This window comes from Coffea eugenioides, unplaced genomic scaffold (assembly GCF_003713205.1).
Source record: "Coffea eugenioides isolate CCC68of unplaced genomic scaffold, Ceug_1.0 ScVebR1_2709;HRSCAF=3788, whole genome shotgun sequence".
NCBI lineage: Eukaryota > Viridiplantae > Streptophyta > Magnoliopsida > Gentianales > Rubiaceae > Coffea > Coffea eugenioides.
Genome location: NW_020863220.1, coordinates 91,855 through 98,679, shown reverse-complemented (window position 1 = coordinate 98,679; position 6,825 = coordinate 91,855). Strand labels below are relative to the sequence as shown.

Here is a 6,825-nt window from a genome sequence, read left to right as displayed (position 1 = left end):
GGTATAGATGTTATGATCCTATAGCTAAACATCTTAGAGTCTCTTGTCATGTTCTCTTTTGGGAGCATAAATCTTTTTAATGTATGTCTACATTTCATATCTCATCTAATTCTCCATGTTTTTTTTACTAATAATCCTATAGATCTGTTTCCAGAAGAAAAGTCATCTGATGCAAGTCTTGACAGCTCATCTGCCGAGCCTCCTAATGACCCTTCTAACCATGCTGATCAGGCTATAGATTTTGTAGAATCTTCATCATCATCACCTTTAACTACTTGTCGGCCAACCAGAGTAAGAGTTGCTCTATCTTATTTAAAAGATTACCATTATTATCCTGCCCTTGCTACCCTATATGAGCCCCAAAAGTATCGAGAGGCTTGTTCTAATTCCATTTGGTAGAAAGCAATGGCTGAGGAATTGTAGGCTCTCACTCAAACACATACATGGGAATTGGTTGATCTAACTCCAAGAAAGTTTGCAGTTGGATGCAAATGGGTGTACAAAATCAAGACTAGTTTTGATGGTTCTATCGAACGCTACAAAGCTCGTTTGGTTACAAAAGGATTCACCAAGAACATGGGATTGATTATGAAGAAACTTTTGCTCCTGTGGCCCATATCACATCTGTAAGATTCTTGCTTGTTGTTGCTATTGTTCATCAATGGGATATTTTTCAAATGGATGTAAAAAATGCTTTTCTCAATGGTGATCTTTCTGAGGAAGTATACATGTCTCCTCCTCCTGACTATGATCATCCTCCAAACAAAGTCTGTCGTCTGAAGAAAGCACTCTATGGTCTTAAACAGACTCCTCGAGCCTGATATTCAAAATTTAGCGGCACCATTGGAAAATTGGCTTTTCTAGCAGCTCATATGATTCCACATTATTCATCAAAAAATCTTCATCTGGAATTAGTCTACTTCTTCTCTATATGGATGATATGCTAATCACTGGTGATGACAGAGTAGGAATTCAAACCTTAAAGGAATTCCTTAGCACACAATTTGAGATGAAGAATTTGTGGACAATCTCATACTTTCTTGGTTTTGAGGTCGTCAAGTCCTCTACGGGTTACTATTTATCCCAAACCAAGTATGCATCATATCTTCTCTCTCATGCTGGTATAATAAATTCCAAAACTGTTGACACTCCACTTGAAACTAATATCAAGTTATGTCCAAATGATGGAGAACTTCTAAGTGACCCTACTTAGTATCGTCAGTTAGTCGGGAGTCTAGTCTACTTAACTATCACTCCACCAGATATATCTTATGTTGTACACTTGGTGAGCCAATTCATGTCAAGTCTACGTTCCACTCACTATGTTATAGTTCTTCAAATCTTGCACTATGTGAAAGGAACCATCTATCATGGATTGCATTTTTTCTTATCTTCTTCTCTAGAGTTACGCTCATATTCTGATACTGATTGGGCTGATGATCCTACTGACCATCACTCTACAACAAGTTACTGTTTCTTTCTTGGAGATTCCCTTATCTCCTAGCGAAGCAAGAAGCAATCAGTTGTTTCTCGATCTAGCTCAGAGTCAGAGTATTGTGCCCTTGCTGATACTACTGCTGAGCTTCTATGGTTGCACTGGCTCCTTCATGACATCGGTGTTCCATTCTCTGCTAGTACTCCTATCTATTGTGATAATAAGAGTGCTGTTCAAATCGCTCATAATGACGTCTTCCATAAAAGGATGAAACACATAGAGATTAACTGCCATTTCGTTCAGCACCATCTCATGCAACAAACTCTTTTTCTGGTACCTGTGGTGTCTGCCAATTAAATTGCGGATCTTTTCACAAAATCCCATTCACCAAGACGGTTTCATATTCTCGTTTCCAAACTCAGGTTGGTCTCCACTTTACCACCTTGAGTTTGAGGGGGGGATATTAAATGTAAATATAGCTACCAACTAACTCATATTTCTACAGTTTTCTATCTTGCATCTAGTGTATTCTACCATCCACCAACCATATGTATTTACAACATTTATTAACTACCACAACTACTACATTTATCATATCTTACCATACCTATATAAGGCACATCATGTACTTGTAAACACACAATTTATCTAATACAACATTTTTTTCATTTCCTCTTCTCTATCACTCTCTACTTTATCAAGTCTGTTGTAAGGATCGGCAGTTGATTTAGTTCAATATGTTTGCTATTAATATGTTATTATGATTTTATGAGAGTTAACTTATATTCGAGCATTATATGACCCTATTTATTATGAATATTTAAAGTTGACTTGTATTAAAGCAATTTTACGAGTTCTATGAACTTTACTCGTATTGAAGCAGTTTATGGATGCTGAAAATTTTTGAAATTTGGTTGCTATTTTGATTTGATATGCAGCTTCAACAAAAGATTGCCACAGAACGCAAGTTTCTGTGGAAAACGCAAAAATCCTTCAAGAAGCTGGGATTAATGGAAACACATTTTGCAGCACAATCCTTTTTTTAAAAAAAAATACAAGATTTGCTACATATATTCGTTTGTGGCTCTTCCTTTTAATTCAAAAAAGTGCCGCAATTGTTTGCTCTACAACGTAAAATGTCGTCGTCGTCTTTTGGGACGGCCACTCCTATGCTGCGTAGTCCATGCATCAAAAAAGCGCCGCAAAAATGTTTTTGCAACGTAATAATTAACTTTTTTGCACCACTATCTGGCATTGTACAAAACCCAATTTTCTTTGTGGAAACATATTTGCTTCTAACTTCTCTACAATGGTTTATTTGAAATATATGTAAAACTGATTTAGAATATTAATAGTTCGCAAGCAAGGGTGACTCTTTTTCGTTAGTCTTGGCAAGAGTCATGTAATTAATCATTCAGGTCAATTTCTATCGCTAAAGAAAGAAAAATACCTGTCTCTTTACGATTTACTAAGGAGAAATCTTGGTTTTCAATGCTACGAAAAGAACCAGAAAATGTTCCACACACCGAAGGGCTCACGTTCCACCGAATTACAAAATACAAGAAATTTTCACCAGTAGTACGGATAATAGTTATTGATTTCACTAAGAATTACAAGCAGTGACGTGATGAATGCATTGTCCACACCTGGACGAAGTCCTAAAGTAAAGGTTCTTCTATTTTTGAACACCAACTCTAGGAAACTCACATTGTCCATCGCCTGTATTATTTCAACAAGATTGGTTGTTTTGATGAGTTTCAAGACTGATCAACTGATATGAGGACAAGCAAAGAAAACTCACCTCTGCAATAAAATTGTCCTCTATGTATAGACGCTAAAGGAAAGAGAGCCACAGCATCCAATAATTCTGAAGTCAGAGGTATCTCTCACATGGTTACTAGCCAAGAACACATCAAGCTGAGGCTTGAGCGACCATGGACGAGGCTGCTGCACAGTGTACAGGAGCTTGATGGGACTAAGTATCCCCATAATAAATTGACCACGGCCGACGCCATATGAGTCCCTGTAAGACATTCAATATACTGCATTGTCAAATTCAAAACAACAGTGCTGTGATGCTTTTAATGCACGAATTGGTAGTTTCCAAATGTGCATTGGACGTTCTAACTTCTATCAGACTTTCAAATTCGTGAATTTTTGGCTATCACACAAATTTTTCGAAATAAATTTGATTTAGTGCTTCCAAGAATAACAGGTTTTTAAGGACACCTTAGTATAGCTATTTAGTATTAATCACTAATTTGCCTATTGGTAATGATACTTTTTAGATGTCCCAAATTACATGTCATGTTTTGAAAATCAATAACAATAATATTATCACATTACCCATTTTGCAATTGAAGAATTGACTTTCACACCAGTCCATTTGAATTAGAGGGTTATCTGATGAATACACCTCTAGCCACGTTATTTAATTGAATTGCAAGTTTGTCTATATTTATTTTTAGATTTTTTTTCCCTATTGGGTGCTCTCCAATAGATGGATGCACCTACATTATATATAATTTAGGGAAAATGACCTGTTTCATCCCTCACATTTCGCAAAAATATTCTTTTCGTCCCTCACTTTTAAAATGAAGCAAATTCGTCCCTGACATTTAAAAATTAAATCTATTACATCCCTGAACCTAATTTTCAATCTGAATTAAATCATCTAATAACCCAGTAATAAATTTCGAAAATAGAATTGATAGATCATTCGGTCAACTTCATTGTATTCACATGACATTTATTAAACCAAAAAAATAAAAATTATAACATAAAAGGTCATTCTTTGTCTTGGAATAGTAGAGTTTTTTTTTTTTATAAATCTTTTCATGCACCATTAGTTTATCCGCTTGCAAATCTAGATGTGTATCATAAATATAAAATTTGGTGTTTAAATTTAAATTAAAATGATATGGCGGTACATAAAACTGTCAGTGTATACAATAATAATGTAGAAAAGATTAATCTTTCTTTTTTATATTATAATTTTTTCTTTTTTCTTTTTAGGTTCATTAAATTTTACATGAATATCAAGTTGAGTTAACCAAGTGATCTACCAATTACACCCTCAAAATTTGTAATCAGGTTGATTGGTGGTTTGATTCAGATTAAAATTTGGGTTCAGGGATGTAATAATTTTAGTTTTTAAATGTCAAGGACGAAATTGTTTCATTTTAAAAGTGAGGGACGAAAAGAATATTTTTGTGAAATGTGAAGGATGAAAACGATCATTTTCCCTATAATTTATCATGTGAATGCATATACAATAATTTCATTTAGACAATTTTCTAAATTAAAAAAAATTAATTTTACTTTTGTGAAAAAACTAACACCTAAGAACCTGTGAGCCCCCTTTATTTTTTTCCTAATGAAATGAATACCAATATTATATTATAAATTTTGAATTAATATTTTATGCACTAACAATGTTACATTCATCGGCTTGTATGCATGACAAATATTCCCAACTTAAATCTTACTCTCAAATTTGCACATATAGCGTAGATTTAGAGCCGAACTGAATCGAGTTTTAGCCTAATCGAACCGATTCTTGATTTAGTTTTATTGAACCCGAACTCGATCTCGAGCTCGACGAGCGGACAATTTAAAGCTCGAGCTCGAAAAATAAAAAATAATTATTTTAATTTTAAAAAATAAATAAAATAATATTTTGTCTTAATAAATAATAAAATATTAAGTATATATGTAATTTTACTATTAAAATAATATATATATATATATATATATACTCGAGTTCGCGAGCCTAACGAGTTTAATATTTTGAACTCGAGTTTGACTAGTTCGAAGTCGACTTGGTTCGTTTGCTGGTGTACATGAAGATTAATCCCACGAAAAAGCTAAAACAGGGAACGAAGATTTTTGTCTCCAGAAATTGACACCATTCAGAATGAGGAAGTCTTACATTATATACTTTCTACAAAATTTAATCATATTATTTAGTGGTATACTTTTAAATAGATATATGATCAAACACCTTGCTTACAATGGGCAAAAGAAAGAAGAATTTTGCGTTACAAGATTGTGCACTAACAGAAATTTCTAATAAAATTGTGCACTAACAGAGATTTCTCATAAAATTTTGATACCAGGAATATTGATTTGGATGGAAAGAGAGGAATAGATACAATTGCATTTATTGATAGAGTTTTATGCAATGTATGAGTGCATAAAATTTTAAGTAAAAATATATGCAATGGAAAAAAGTACACACAAGAAATCTTTTCAAGAAATCACCATAAGCGTTAACCAAACAAAAGCCAAAAATGTTCATTTTCAGTTAATTTACAAAGTCCCGAGTTTTTTTTTTTCTCCTTTAAGTTATTATGATTATCAGTTTGTTTTTGCTAATTATTTTCCTTGGTCTTGGGAAGAAAAAACAGAATCAATGTACCACGTTACATCGTCCTTCACCGTGAGAACAGGCGAATTGGAAATGTCGGTCATGATTCGCTTCCTCTTGGAACGGCCAAACCCCGGAAAAATATTTGCTTTCCTCTTGTAAAGGAAGATCTGTCTACCTACCGTTAGAGCTGTTAAACGAATCGAGCTGTTCGGTAGCTCGGTTCGTTTCGGCTCGTTCGTGTTCGTGAAAGACTCGTTCGAAATTTTAAACGAACCGAGTTCGAACGAATTTTTTTGTTCGATTAATAATCGAGCGAACACGAGCATGTTCGCGAGTTTTAACGAACGTTCGCGAACATGCTAAACGAACGTTTGCGAATACGAACATGTTCGCGAGTTTTAACGAACGTTCGCGAACATAGACATAATTATCATTTGACAAATTTTAGGATTAATTTTATGGCTGGACTTTTATATTTGGAGGGCAAATTTCTTTGTTTTATTTGTTGCTTTTATGTTAATGTTAGTTATATAGTTACTGAATAATAGAATTTAGTCACTTAGTGCTTTAATTATTTTTGAGAATGATTAATAATTTGCATGGCATATTTAAGGCATAAAATAAATTGGATTCGAGCATTTCGAACATGTTTGCAAACGGCTCGTTTATGTTAAACGAGCCGAACTCGAACTCGAACTCGAACACAAATTTTACTTAACGAACCGAACACGAACACTGGTTTGGAGTTCGAAAATTAACGAACGAACACGAACGTTGTTCGAACTGCTTAACGAACAGAGCTCAAACATGAGATACTCGGTTCGATTCGATTCGTTTACAGCTCTACCTACCGTCCATCACCATCTCAAAATGTTGATAGACAAAATTAACCATGCAATACCGCATAACATATACGTCACCAGAATGACATCTCCCAAAATCACATACTTCTAAATCTCAGCATCTACACATTTAAACTGCCAAGCACATAGTAGCAGTAGTTCATAAATGCAAGAAC

The 6,825-nt window shown here is 34.2% G+C and overlaps 1 pseudogene; it reads left to right on the top strand.

Annotated features, from left to right (window-relative positions):
• The first annotated feature begins 677 nt into the window (after positions 1-677).
• Positions 678-1,792, top strand: LOC113757085 (annotated as a pseudogene).
• Positions 1,793-6,825: the final 5,033 nt, after the last annotated feature.